The sequence below is a fragment of the Eulemur rufifrons genome, chromosome 30 (assembly GCF_041146395.1).
Source record: "Eulemur rufifrons isolate Redbay chromosome 30, OSU_ERuf_1, whole genome shotgun sequence".
NCBI classification, from domain to species: Eukaryota; Metazoa; Chordata; class Mammalia; order Primates; family Lemuridae; genus Eulemur; species Eulemur rufifrons.
The window spans coordinates 68,054,031-68,069,787 of NC_091012.1; the positions used below are offsets into that span (position 1 = coordinate 68,054,031).

Below are 15,757 nucleotides of genomic sequence, written 5' to 3' on the forward strand. Positions count from 1 at the left end.
GGAATGCAAGTAGCTTAGGGAAACGGGTGTGGAGCAGAGTCTGACCTGAAAAACCTGCTGCCCTCACCCAAGGTGATACATTATGCAAATGAAGCCACAGAACTTCCTATAGGCGGTGGCCTTTCTGTTCCACAGAAATCTTACAGATACACAGGAAAAGAAGGAGTTGGGGAATATGGTAGTGGGGCAGGGGAAGTACCCACTTCCATTTGCAAACAATTCTTTAACTGGCTACTCTCTTTATACCCTCTGAAATCTTAAAGCAACACAAGGTACATGTGTAGGAGCAAGTCTTGCTGAGTGGAAGAGGAGGCAGAGATGGGGCCAGCAAATGGTTTCTGGAAAAGGGAGGCAGAACCACAAAATTTGGGGAAAAGAACTAAGCCATTGTAACAACAGCTACTCCCATATTATTGGAAATTTAGTAGGCTAAGTATGGGCAAATTAGCATGTTAGCAAGTGTATAAAACTAATAGTTGTCAATTCCATTTGCTCCACAAATACTTTAAAGACTTTGGGCATAGAACTGTGAGGCACTGTGAAAGAATTAAATAATAGCTTATGTTTATGAGCACTTACTATATGTTTGGTCCAGTACGAGGTACTTTATATGCATTATTTCATTCAGTCCTCACAACAACCCTTATCAGGTAGGTATTTTTATCCCCCATTTTACAGACAAAGATTCTAAGGCATAGAAAGGTTATGTGACGTGCCCAAGGTCACAGCCAGAGTCAGAGCCAGGACTCAGTCTTAAGCCCTCAGGCTCCAGAGCTTACACTCTTAATCATGACACAAGCCTTTAAGTCCTCTTAGGTCCTTTGTGAATTATTTTAATATGTTAGTAATTTCAGGAGTATTTTCTGAGTTGTGGCTGTGTTCATAACAAACATTCTTTCTCCCAAACACTGCTTATCAGGGGGCACCACTCAGTTGCCTCTAGAGAGAGATCAAATCCTACAAAGCCTGGGATGAAAACTGAGTGTGTGCTTACATGTACTTGCAGATTGGTACTGGGGCGAGTTGGGGGGAAGGATGGTAGAGGGGCCCATTTCCTTTGTAGTTTCAGGACACTGTCTCCTCTGTGTTCTTAAACACACACCTTCCAAACCGTGGCTGTGGGAAGAAAACCAGAGGGAGCAATTCCCACTTAGGTTTGTATGAACTCTGACTCCAGAAACAACCAATCAGGGCAGTGCTGAAGCCCGCTTACACTTCCTCTTGCCAACACTGCTTTTACTCCCACTGGGAAGCTGCTTCCTGGTTCTAGAACAGGCCAGCGGAAGTGGATGGTAGAGAATAATGATCTCCCCCAGCTGTCATAGCCTTGAGAGCCTAGGTCAACCTTCAATGCTCTTTCAGCAAGCTCCCTCATGCCTGCACCTCATGTGGTCATGGTCCTTAGTATTACCGAGTTTATTGCCACTTCCCACGGTGGGGGGTGGGGTAGGCATCTGTAGGGTAGGGTGCTCACCAGGATGTTCCATCTAAGCCCACAGGGTCCTGTCTTTAAGAAATTATTTAGTACAAAATCAGTTGACTCTGGACCCTCCAAAATATTTACCTACTCAGGAGTGGGGATCCTTGTTCTCTGAAACTTTTGCTTACTATCTTAAGTGGATGCATATTCCCATAATCTTGTCATGCCTTTCCTCCTGAAGGACTGGCACAGTCACACACTTTAGACCTTACAGACTCTGGGGTGCATAGTGAAAGTATATTATGAGTCTTGGCAACAAAGCATATTCCATGTGAAACTGGGAAACAGCAAGGCCAATCTGTATGAAGTATGAGAACTAAATGTGAAAAGAACACATTCCATGCATGAAAATAACATCTTAATAGTACTTAATAATATATCAGTCACATTTACACACATTATCTGTTACCGATGCATCATTATTTGGACCAGCCCCCTTGAGTTGTACACATGGATTTGCATTGTTTTAACCTTCAATTCACCAAACATTAAGCTTTTACTTTGTTCCAGGAAAACCTATATAAATATCTCAAAGTGCTATAAAGATACCAAAAGACTCAAAAATGAATCCCAAATATCTAGTGTAAGTAGTATGGGAGATAAATAGATACTTTCATACATTATTGGTATGAGCATAAAATATGATTATACATTTTTGGAACATGATTTGCTAATATTTGTCAAAATTAAATGGGTATACATTTTGACTCAGAATTTTAACCTCTAGGAATTTTTTTTTTTTTTTTTTTGAGACAGAGTCTCGCTCTGTTGCCTGGGCTAGAGTGCCGTGGCATCAGCCCAGCTCACAGCAACCTCAAACTCCTGGGCTCAAGTGATCCTCCTGCCTCAGTCTCCCAAGTAGCTGGGACTACAGGCATGCGCCACTATGCCCGGCTAATTTTTTCTATGTATATTTTTAGCTGTCCAAATCATTTCTTTCTATGTTTTAGTAGAGACGGGGTCTCGCTCTTGCTCAGGCTGGTCTCGAACTCCTGACCTCGAGCGATCCTCCCGCCTTGGCCTCCCAGAGTGCTAGGATTACAGGCGTGAGCCACCGCGCCTGGTCTAGGAATTTTTCCTATAGAAACATAGTCACAATTGTGCAAAGAGATATGTGCAGGGATATTAATTGCCCTGTTTTCACTGTTTATAGCAGTGAAAAATTGGTAACTTAAATTTCTATCTATGGGGAAATGATTAAACTCTGGCAATTTCATAACTGGAATACTCTCTAGCCATTTAAGAGGAGTGGGGTAGATGCATCCAACATGTACTCGGAGAAAAGTGACAAAAGCAAGTTGAATAAAATGTATAAGATAAGGTTATAAAGAAGCACTCAAAATTTGTAAACAAGGGTGTGATAGGAAAAATAATGACTACCATCTCCCCACAGATCTCCATGTCCTATTCCTTGGAACCAGTGAATATGTTATGTTACATGACTGGGGTAATTAAAGTTGCTAATTAGTTGACCTCGAAATGGGGCGATTACCCTCAATTATTTGGGTGTGCTTGATTTAATCACAAGGATCCTTATAAAAGAGAAGGTTGTGCTAAAATGGAGGCAGAGAGATTTGAAGATGCTATGCTGTTGGCTTTGAAGATGGAGGAAGAGGCCACAAACCATGGAATGCAAGAATGCAGCTCTAGAAACTGGAGGAAGCAAGGAAATATTTTCCCATAGAGCTCCAGAAGGAGTATGACCTTGCTGACTTGTTGATTTCAGCCCAGTGAAACTAAATTCCAAATTCTGATCTCTAGAACTGTTAAGAGAATAAATGTGTGTTATTTTAAACCACCTAGTTTGTGGTAATTTGTTACAGCCGAACTAGGAAACTATTATAATATTAATACTAAAGGAAAGATGGTTACTTGATACTTTAATGTCACATTGAGAGTGTTTTCTAATAGGTCTAGCTGAGGGTCACCTGATTCTTTAGGTCCAAAGAATTGTATTTCTTTCTTTCTTTCTTTTTTTTTTTGAGACAGAGTCTCACTCTGTTGCCCGGGCTAGAGTGAGTGCCGTGGTGTCAGCCTGGCTCACAGCAACCTCAAACTCCTGGGCTCAAGTGATCCTCCTGCCTCAGCCTCCTGGGTAGGTGGGACTACAGGCATGTGCCACTGTGCCTGGCTAATTTTTTTTTCTCTATATATTTTTAGTTGTCCAGCTAATTTCTTTCTATTTTTAGTAGAGACAGGGTCTCACTCTTGCTCAGGCTGGTCTCGAACTCCTGAGCTCACTCGATCCTCCCTCCTCAACTTCCCAGAGTGTAGGTCTAGAGAATTGTAATTTAGCATAACTAGAGTCCAGTCATGTTACAATTCTGTAAAACTGATAAGATGCAGTGATATTGTTTTCTGTCAACCTAAAGACGATACCACAAGGGGGAGAGGGATGAATAGGTGGAGCACACAGGATTTTTAGCACAGTGAAACTACTCTGTATGATACTATAATAGTGGGTACATGTCATTATACATTTTTCAAAATGCACAGAATGTGCAACACCAAAAGTGAACCATAATGTAAACTATGGACTGTGAGTAATAATGATGTGTCAATGTAGTTTCAAGTATAATAAATGCACCATTCTGATGGGGGATGTTGACAATGAGGGAGGCTATGCACATGTGGAGGCAGTGGGCATATGGAAAAATCTCTGTACCTTCCTCTCAATTTTGCTGTGAACACAAAACTGCTCTAAAAAAATAAAGTATTTTTTTAAAAAACCCAGAGCATAACATTATTGAATGAAACAATTGTATTCCCATAATATTCTGAAATAAGAAAATAATAAAGTTATTGCCACTGTTGTAAAAAAAAAACAATCGTGGCAGTACTGACAATTCATTTAATAGGACTGTCTCAGCTCTGAAATTATAATTTTAAATGCATCTTTATATTAATAGAAATAAAACTATGTACTAAAGTGTATGTTAAGTAGTAAAAAGAAAAGACACCACGGTTTTAGTTCTTATTTCCCTGTAGAACATTAACTAGCTTTGGTTCTAATTTAGCAATCTTATTTTAGCATTCCTTTTGTTTTTTTACTGGCTACATATAAAATACCAGATTTCATATCTTCTTTTGAGTTGACTTTGCCATCCTACTGGTTTCCTCCTCAATGAGATAAATCAGACTTTGACACATGCTCAGTCTCCATTTGTAGGAAACTTATGTTTCTTTTTTTTTTACACTATATTTTGAGAATCATACTTTAACAATGATTCCATTTTTGAAAAAAAAAAAAAAAAACTAACAGTAGGGAAGCATGGAGGAAAATGCTCCAAACTCTTTTCAGCAGTTCTCTGTTGGGGGAGATTACTGGGGACTTCTCCTGTGTTAAGTGCTTTGCAAACTTTAGATTTTGTATACATTTACACTATATTTACAATCAGAAAAAGTTATTACATTAAAAAGTAAAATACAGGCCGGGCGCGGTGGCTCACGCCTGTAATCCTAGCACTCTGGGAGGCCAAGGCAGGAGGATTGCTTGAGGTCAGGATTTCGAGACCAGCCTGAGCAAGAGCAAGACCCCGTCTCTACTAAAAAAATAGAAAGAAATTATCTGGACAACTAAAAAAATATATATATAAAATTATCCAGGCATGGTGGCACATGCCTGTAGTCCCAGCTACTCGGGAGGCTGAGGCAGAAGGATTGCTTGAGCCCAGGAATTTAAGATTGCTGTGAGCACAGCACTCTAGCCCGGGCAACAAAGTGAGACTCTGTCTCAAAAAAAAAAGTAAAATACATATGAAAAGTAATTCACACATAGTGTATGTCCTCAACAAGCTTAAGCTCTGCCTGAAGAGAGAGACATGTGTTTCATACAACTAACTAAAAAGACAAGAAAAGTTATAAGTGTTTTTGAAGGAAGGAGGCTATCATCTACTGAGTGCTTATATAGTTTCATTTTTATCATCACAATGACCCTGTGAGGTAGATCTATCTATATTTTTCAGATAAAGAAACTGAAGCCAAGAGTGACTTGCCCAAGGTCACCCAACTACTACGTCAAAGACCAAGAATGTTACCCCGGTCATTCTGATTCCAAAGCTCATATTTTTTCCATTCTACCTCCCATAGATGTTGGGAACCATGGAGTCTGCACTAGGTAGGACTGAAGTCAATGACCATTTTATACACTCATCTTTGGCTCTTTTTTTTTTTTTTTTTTTTTTGAGACAGTCTCACTCTGTGGCCCAGGTTGGGCTAGAGTGCCGTGGCATTAGCTCACGGCAACCTCAAACTCCTGGGCTCAAGGGATCCTCCTGCCTCAGCCTCCCGAGTAGCTGGGACTACAGGCATGTGCCACCACTTGTGCCCAGCTAATTTTTTTCTATTTTTAGTAGAGACGGGGGTCTTGCTCTTGCTCAGGCTGGTCTCTTGCTCTGGCTGGTCTCGAACTCCTAACCTCAAGCAATCTTCGCCTCGGCCTCCCAGAGTGCTAGGATTACATGTGTGAGCTACCACATCCAGCCCTCATCTTTGGCTCTCTAAATGAGGACAGGCCCATCCACACATCACACAGAAGGGAACAGGCAAAAGACCCCTATTTCTAATATTTACCCAAATTGGTTTATGGCTTAGCCTGTTCTATATGTTTCCCTGCCCTCCATGCGCTCATATTCTTGGCTTTGGGCTCCAGTCCTTCTTGCTTTCCTTGGCTCTGCTTCTCTGATTTACCATCTCTGCCTCTCTCACTTGACTCTCCAACTTGCTCTTCTCCACTAGATTGGCTCACTTGCCAATGAAACATTCCTCCCACCAACCTCCAGGTGCCCATACCTGCTAGACAAGCTTCTCTGTCTCCAAGCCAGGACAGTGGGATTGAACAGGTATAGCCAGGTCAGAAAATTAGAGCTTCCCTTGGAGTGGCATGGAAGAATCAGGTACTTAGGGGGCCAAGCAAGGAATTTAGCACCAGAGGAGAAAAGCAGGAACTTATTTAACTAAGAATGAAGTTGTGGATTAGTAAACTGTGGTATATGTATACCATGGAATATTACTCAGCTATAAGGAATGATGAAGATACGACATCTCTATGGTTCTCCTGGAGAGAGTTGGAACCCATTATATTAAGTGAAGTATCCCAAGAATGGAAAAACAAGCATCACATGTACTCACCAGAAAATTGGTTTCCCTGATCATCACCTAAATACAAATCTGGGAACGACACCAATTGGACATCAGACTGAGGTGGGGGGTGGGGGAGGGGATGGGGGTATGCCTACACAATGAGTGCATTGCGCACCGTTTGGGGAGTGGTAACACTTGAAGGTGCTGACTCGGGAAAGGGGGGGTGGGGAAAAAAATATGAAACTGTTGTTTTTAACTTGCATTGTTCACTTAATAATTTATCATGAATATTTCCCATATTATTTCATATCATTGTACAAGAAATAATGTATATATTATGAGGACATACTGTATCTAACAAGATATACTGTTAGACTCAAAAAATAAATAAATAAATAAATAAAAAAAAGATTGATGCTAGAAGTAAATTCCACATCATAGACCTGTGCCACAGATGCACACCCTCTCCCCAAGACCCACTGTCTACAAGGGTGCCCCAGGTAACTCTTGAGCTGTTAAGTCCTGATTGAGTCTGTGAGAAACAGCATTGCCCTCTCACCTCCTTCAGCCCATGCTCAATTCACATACGAACACGCTGTGCCCAACACAAACAGTAAAAAAAAAAAAAAAAAAGAATGAAGTTGAAAGATGGGGTTTGAACGATGGGGAGGTAAATAATGGGCAAATCTAAAATCTATGTGTGCAGCCTGGCCTGGAAACCAGTGGGGCATTGGGTACTGAGACAGGAATGGAAGGAATGCAAATGTTCAGTTGTAGTGAATATTTCAGAGTAAGGTTTGTGATTTTATTGCCCTGATCATTGGAACAGTGTCAGGCAATGAGATGTAAGCAAAGTGCTGTTGGCAGCACTGGAGAAAGTTTCTATTCAATTCTGACTGAGGAGATGAGGTGGTACACAGAGGATGTGAGATTTGAGCTAGCTGTGATAGATAGTAAGGTTTCCATTGGTGGTGGTGAGTGGGAGTGCATTTTAAGAGAGGGAAGATTACAGGCAAAGACAGAGGTGTCAAAGTTCATGACATGTGTTCACTGAACAGCAAGTAGTTACAGGGTGGCTGGAATTTAGTATGCGTTAGGGATGAGGCACAGTGAAAAAATGAGGTTGGAAAAGTATACTGGGAGGTGAGAGAACCAGGGAGGGTCTTAAATATAGTGGCTAAGACTGTGGAATTAGAATCTGCAAGCACTGAGAGAACTATTGAAGGCTTTAAAAAAAAAAAAACTATCATATAGGAAAATTGACATTTAAGGTAATGTACAGTTCTGTGAATTTTAACATGCATATAGATTTATGTAACCACTACTACAGTGAAGCCACAGAACAATTCCAGTACCCCATAGAATTCCCTTGGGCTATTCCTTTAAAATCACACCTTCCCCACATCCCTGTCTCTGGCAACTACTAATATGTTCTGTGTTCCTATAGTTTTTTGTCTTTTTGAGAATGTCACATAAATGGAATTATACAGTACATAACCTCTTGCATTGAAGGGTTTTGAGTAGAGAAGTGACTTGGTTAGGGCTATTTCCGGAAGATCACTTTGGTATTAGTGTGAAGGATAGATTAGAGGAGGGTAAAACTCGAAGCCAGGAGACCAGCTGCAGGAGTTCAAACTAGAGGTGACTATTCCTTTGGCACATGTGGTACATATTCTTTAAAAGGCTGGTTGTAGGCCAGGCGCAGTGGCTCATGCTTGTAATCCTAGCACTCTGGGAGGCCGAGGCGGGTGGATCCTTTTAGCTCAGGAGTTTGAGATCAGCCTGAGCAAGAGTGAGATCCCCGTCTCTACTAAAAATAGAAAGAAATTAGCTGGACAACTAAAAATCTATATAGAAAAAAATTAGCCGAGCATGGTGGCCGGTGCCTGTAGTCCCAGCTACTCAGGAGGCTGAGGCAGGAGGATGGCTTGAGCCCAGGAGTTTGAGGTTGCTGTGAGCTAGGCTGATGCCACGGCACTCTAGCCTGGGCAACACAGTGAGACTCTGTCTCAAAAAGTAAATAAATAAAAAGCATAGCCACTATGCTATCATCGCATCCAACAAAATTGATAATAATTTCTTAATTCTCAGTCTGTATTCAAATTTCCACAATTGTTTTTAAGATGTGTTTTTTGTTTGTTTTTTTCTTTTTTTTGAGACGGAGTCTCACTCTGTTGCCCTGAGTAGAGTGCCGTGGCATCATCATAGCTCACAGCAACCTCAAACTCCTGGGCCCAAGCAACCCTCCTGTCTCAGCCTCCCGAGCAGCTGGGACTACAGATTCACACGACAACATACAGCTAATTTTTCTATTTCTCTTAGAGATGGGGACTCACTCTTTCTCAGGCTTGTCTCGAAATCCTGAGCTCAAGTGATGCTCCCACCTTGGCCTCCCAGAGTGCTAGGATTACAGGCGTGAGCCACCACGCCCGGCCACAAGATGTTTTATAGTTGGTTTGTTCAGATCAGGAACCAAACAAGGTCCACCCATTGCACTTGGTTGATAAGGTCTTTTAACCCCTCTTATTCTCTCATCCTCCTCCTCCCTTTTTATATGTCACTGATTTGTTGAGGAAACTGAATCATTTTTTTCTGTAGACTGTCCAGCACTCTGGATTTGGTCAATTGCTTCCTTGTAATATTGTTTAACTTGTTCTTTGTCCTCTGTATTTCCTGTGAACCAATAATTAGAGATTTGATTAGATTCAGTGTCAATTTTTAGGCAAGGATACATCACATTATGAGGTGCATTATGTCTTCATATCTCGTTTTGATTCATGCTAAGATTGATCAGTGGATTCAGGTTATGCCAGCTTATCCCCCCATGATAAAGATCCTCATTAACCTTTTACCTAGTAATCATTGCCTAGATGTGTGATTTCATTAAGGAATTGCAAAATGGGTGATTTTTCTTTTTTTTTTCACTGATGACAATTTATTAGCATCTGTTAGTGGCACACAGACAAATATTAATTAAACCAGAACTATATCTACATAGAAGTGGGCAATGATATGTGCCATTCTATGGGGAACAATGTGCACTTAATCATCATCATGTTTTAGCCTTTTCATCTTCTGTTTCTGTCGCTCAATTTCTTTCTGCAGACACTCAATCTCCTTCTTATGATGACCAATCTCATCTTCATGGTATTTTTTCAAGGCTGCCAGTTGTTCTTTAGTTTGCGCCCGGAAATATCGATCCTCTTCCGCCTGCTCTCTTTTTCCGAAGGCCCTACCAGCTTCCCAGATCGAGCCCGAGCCCAAGCTCCTGTCGACATGCTCAGACTGATCCGAGCCGAAGCGTCGGGCTTGCACGGCCTTCACGCCCCACATGCCAAGCGGCGACCGCACCGCCAACACTGAGACTGCCATAGTTGCTAGAACTTCTTCTATCGGGTCACTGCAGAACAGCCTCTCTGAACGCGCTAGTCTGGGTGATTTTTCTAAAGTTAACATTACTTCTGCATTTATTAGCTGTAATTCTCTCATAAATAGGAACTTTTCCTCATCAGTTATTTGCTTACTCTGAGTCATAATGCATACAGAAAAGGCAGGATAAATGTTTCATTTTTCCTTCTCTAGAACCTAATTCCAAAGGAAGTGTTAATTTGTTTCAAAAACAGCTTTTTATTGAGAGAATGATGCAATGAATGTGACTAGTTATTAAGAGCTTGATTACCTCATGACCAAAAAGTCAGAAAAAGAAATCACGTTAACGTCCTGTGGACATTTCATTTTTTAAAGCCCTATTTTAAAAAATTAATTATCAGTAATGCTGCTTTCAATGAGATCAAACCATATAGAAGTGTATAAGTAAAATATGAACATCCCCCTCCCATCCCGCTCCAAGATAACCACTTTTAATAGTTTGGTGTGTGTGTGTGTGTATATAAACATACTGATGTATGTTCACAAGTGCATCAGACATATAGGTTTTGTTTTTTCTTTTGTTTTTGAGGTAGGTTCTATTGTTTATTCACTTTTTAATTTTCTTTTCTTTTTTATTTATTTAGTTTTGAGACAGTCTCGCTCTGTTGCCCTGGCTAGAGTGCCGTGGCATCATCATAGCTCACTGAAACCTCAAACTCCTGAGCTCTAGCGATCCTCCTGCCTCAGCCTCCAAAGTAGCTGGGACTACAGGCACCCGCCACCATGCCTGGCTAATTTTTTCTATTTCTGGTAGAGACAGGCTCTCACTCTTGCTCAGGCTGGTCTCGAACTCCTGACCTCTAGCAATCCTCCTGTTTCATTTTTATTTAGTTCAAAATATGTTTTTTTTTTTTTTTTTTTTTTTTTTTTTTTTGTTGAGACAGAGTCTCACTTTGTTGCCCAGGCTAGAGTGAGTGCCGTGGCGTCAGCTTAGCTCACAGCAACCTCAGACTCCTCGGCTTAAGCGATCCTACTGCCTCAGCCTCCCGAGTAGCTGGGACTACAGGCATGCGCCACTATGCCCGGCTAATTTTTTCTATATAGATTTTTAGTTGTCCATATAATGTCTTTCTATTTTTAGTAGAGACGGGGTCTCGCTCAGGCTGGTCTTGAACTCCTGACCTTGAGCAATCCACCCGCCTCGGCCTCCCAGAGTGCTAGGATTACAGGCGTGAGCCACCGCGCCCGGCCCAAAATATGTTTTAATTTCTAAACTTCTTCTTTGGCCTATGAACCCATAGGTTCATAGAAATGTATTGTTTAATTTCTAAATATCTGGGAACTTTTCAGCTATCTTTATGTTATTGATTTCTAGTTTAATTCCTTTATAGTCTGAGAATGCATTTTGTATGATTTCTATACTTTTAAATGTGTTGAATATGTTTTATCACTCAAAATGTGGTCTATCTTGATGAATGTTCCATGTGCACTTAAGCAGAATGTATTATTCTGCTGCTGTTGAGTGGAGTGTTCTATAAATGTCCATAAGGACAAGTTGGTTGGTAGTGCTGTTCAGGTCAGCTACATCCTTACTACTTTCCTTTCTGGTCTATCAATTACTGAAAGAGGGGTATTGAAGTCTCTAACTTGTGTATTTTTCTATTTCTTCTGTCCTGTCTACCAGTTTTCTTTCATAAATTTTTAGGCTCTGTTGTTAGGTGCATGCATATTTAGGATGGTATGTCTTCTTGGAGAATTGACTATTTTATCATTATGTTACCGAAAGTTCAGTACTTGTCCCCAAGGCTGCATCAGAAGAAGAAGGACAAGTTGTTTGAGAAGGAAAGAGGATTTTATTAATTTGCCGGCAAAGAGGAGGTTGGCAGACTACTGTCTCAAAGTATCAACATACTACTTCTGAGCACTAGTACAGAGCTTTTAAAGGTTCTGATCAATCCCATCTTTGGCTAAAACACTGTCATGACCTCGACCTCCGCCTGGATTCATCCCATCTTCAGTTAAGACAATCTCCTGACCTCTGCCCAGTTGCCCAGACAATTCCCTTTCTTTCTTTCTTTTCTTTTCTTTTTTTTTTTTTTTTGAGACAGAGTTTCCCTCTGTTGCCTGGGCTAGAATGCTGTGGTATTAGCCTAGCTCACAGCAACCCCACACTCCTGGGCTCAAGTGATCCTCTTGCCTCAGGCTTCCAGGTAGCTGGGACTACAGGTGTGCACCATGCTGCCCGGTTAATTTTTCTGTTTTTAGTAGAGACGGAATTTTACTCTTTTTTTTTTTTTTTTGAGACAGAGTCTCACTCTGTTGCCCAGGCTAGAGTGAGTGCCGTGGCATCAGCCTAGCTCACAGCAACCTCAAACTCCTGAGCTCAAGGGATCCTCCTGTCTCAGCCTCCCGAGTAGCTGGGACTACAGGCATGTGCCACCATGCCCAGCTAATTTTTTCTATATATATTTTTAGCTGTCTATATAATTTCTTTCCATTTTTAGTAGAGATGGGGTCTCGCTCTTGCTCAGGCTGGTCTCGAACTCCTGAGCTGAAACAATCCGCCCACCTCAGCCTCCCAGAGTGCTAGAATTATAGGCGTGAGCCACCGCGCCCGCCCGGAATCTTACTCTTGCTCAGGCTAGTCTGGAACTCCTGAGCTCAAGCGATCCACCTGCCTCAGCCTCCCAGAGTGCTAGGATTACAGGTGTGAGCCACCTGCTGGGCTCAGACAATTCCCTTGAGCCATCTCCTGTGGCACAAAGAACAAAAGACATTCCCCTGCCCCTCCCAACCACTGGCCTGAGGCAGGGATGCAGGTCTTAGTTCTCCAGAAGGAGTGGGGGATATTTTAAAGAGACATAAAACATTTTTGCCATTTTTTCAGGCCATTTCTTGTTATAATTATGTAATGCCTTCTTTATCCTAAATAATCTTTCTTGTCCCAAAGTCTGCTTTGTCTGAAATTAATATGGCTAGTTTTATTTTGACTAGTGTTTACATGGTATATCTTTCTTCATTCTTTAATTTTTACCTAAGTCTTTATATTTAAACTGTGTTTCAGCCAGGCACAGTGGCTCACGCCTGTAATCCTAGCACTCTGGGAAGCTGAGGTGGGAGGATCGCATGAGCTCAGAAGTTTGAGACCAAACTGAGCAAGAGTGAGCCCTTGTCTCTACTAAAAATAGAAAAAATTATCTGGGTGTGGTGGTTCGCACCTGTAGTCCCAGCTACTTGGGAGGCTGAGGCAGGAGGATATCTTGAGCCCAGGAGTTTGAGGTTGCTGTGAGCTAGGTTGATGCCACAGCACTCTAGCCCAGGCAACAGAGCAAGACTCGGTCTCAAATAAATAAATAAATAAATAAAATAAACTGAGTTTCTTACAGACTGCATACATTTGGGGTTTGATTTGATTTTTAATCCAATCTGACAATGGTTTATACTCATCAATTAAAATCCAGAGATTGTCTGAGCAATTATTATTTTCTTTTTTTGAAACAGAGTCTGACTCTCTTGCCTGGGCTAAAGTGCCGTGGCGTCAGCCTAGCTCACAGCAAGCTCAAACTCCTGGGCTCAAGCAATCCTTCTCCCTCAACCTCCCGAGTAGCTGGGACTACAGGCATGTACCATCATGCCCAGCTAATTTTTTCTATATATTTTTAGCTGTCCAGACCATTTCTTTCTATTTTTAGTAGAGACGGGGTCTCGCTCTTGCTCAGGCTGGTCTCGAACTCCTGATGTTGAGTGATCCTCCCGCCTCGGCCTCCCAGAGTGCTAGGATTATAGGCGTGAGCCACCGTGCCTGGCCTCAGAGCAATTATTGATATAGTTGGATTAAAATCTACAATCTTGGCCAGGTGTGATAGCTCAGGCCTGTAATCCTAGCACTCTGGGAGGCCAAGGCAGGAGGATCGCTTGAGCTCAGGAGTTCGAGACCAGCCTGAGCAAAAATGAGATCCCCATCTCTACAAAAATAAAAAAAAATTATCCAGGTGTGGTGGCATGCACCTGTATTCCCAGCTACTTGGGAGGCTGAGGCAGGAGGATCGCTTGAGCCGAGGAGTTTGTGGTTGCAGTGATCTATGATGATGCCACTGTACCCTAGCCAGGGCAACAGAGCTAGACTCTGTCTCAAAAAAAAAAAAAACCAAAAATAAAATCTGCAATCTTTGAAACTGTTTTCTGTTTATTATATTCATCCTTTTTTACTATTTCTTTTTCTACTCTCTCTGGTTTTAATTGGACATATTTTATGAATCCATTTTATCTCTTCTTTTTTTCCCTTCATATCTTTCCCCCTCCCCTTCCTGGCCTCTGATAACTACCAGTCTGCTCTCTATCTTCACGAGATCCACTTTTTTAGCTCCCACATATGAGTGAGAACATGTGATATTTGTCTTTCTGTGCTTGGCTTATTTCACTTTACATAATGGCCTCTGGTTTTATCCATGTCGGTGCAAATGACAGGACTTCATTCTTTTTATGGCTGAAAGATCTTCATATATATATACACACACACATACCCACAGACCACATTTTCTTTATCCATTCATTCATTGATGGGCTCCTAGGTTGACTCCATACTTGGGCTATTGTGAATAGTGCTGCAATATACATGGGAGTACAGCTATCCCTTTGATGTATTGATTTCCTTTCTTTGGGATATATACCCAGCAGTGAAATTGCTCGATCATATGGTAGTTTTATTTTTAGGTTTTTAGGAACCTTCATGCTGTTCTCCATAGTAGCTGTACTAATTTACATTCCCACCAACAGTGTATGAGGGTTCTGTTTCTCCACATCCTCACCAGCGTCTGTTATTTCCTGTCTTTTTGATACCGATGGTTTTAATTGGGGTGGGATCATAATGCACTGTGGTTTTGATTTGCATTTCTCTGATGATGTTGAGCATTCTGAGCATTTTTTAATACACCTATTGGCCATTTCTATGTCTTCTTTTGAAAAATGTCTGTTTGGATCTATTGCCTATTTTTTAGTGAGATTATGTGTGTTGTGTTTTTTGTTTTTTTTGTTTTTTTTTTTTTTTTTGCTACGGCATTGTTTGAGCTCCTTATATATTCTGGTTATCAATCCCTTGTCAGATGGATGGTTTGCAAATATTTTCTCCCATTCTGTGGGTTGTCTCTTCACTTTGTTGATTGTTTCCTTTGCTGTTTAGAAGCTTTTTGGCTTGATGTAATCACATTTGTCTATCTTTGCTTTTGTTGCCTGTGCTTTTGAGTTCTTACCCAAAAAAATCTTTGCCCAGATGAAGGTCCTATAGTGTTTCCCCAATGGATTCTTCTAGTAGTTTCATAGTTTCAGGTCTTATATTTAAGTCTTTAATCCATTTTTATTTGATTTTTGTATATGGTGAGAAATAGGGGGTCTAGTTTTATTCTTCTGGATATGGTTATCCAGTTTTCCCACCATGATTTATTGCAAAACCTGCCCTTTCCCCATTTTATGTTCCTGGCACCTTTGTCAAAGATGAGTTGGCTATAAATGTGTGGATTTATTTTTGGGTTCTCTGTTCTGTTCCATTGCCCTATGTGTCTGTTTTTATGCCAGTGCCACACTGTTTTGGTTACTACAGGGTTGCAGTAAATTTTGCTACAGGGTTGCAGTAAATTTTGAAGTCAGGTAATGTTATGCCTTCAGTTTTGTTCTTTTTGCTCAGACTGCTTTGACCATTCAGGGTCTTTTATCATTCTGTATATATTTTAGGATTTTTTTTCTATTTCTGTGAAGAATGTCAATGGCATATTGATAGGGATTGCATTAAATCTGTAAATTGATTTTGGTGGTATTGTCATTTTAACAATA

The 15,757-nt window shown here is 41.1% G+C and overlaps 1 pseudogene; it reads right to left on the reverse strand.

Annotated features, from left to right (window-relative positions):
* Nucleotides 1-9,604: 9,604 nt before the first annotated feature.
* LOC138378932 (ATPase inhibitor, mitochondrial pseudogene) lies at nt 9,605-9,934 on the reverse strand (annotated as a pseudogene).
* Between the last annotated feature and the right edge of the window lie 5,823 nt (nt 9,935-15,757).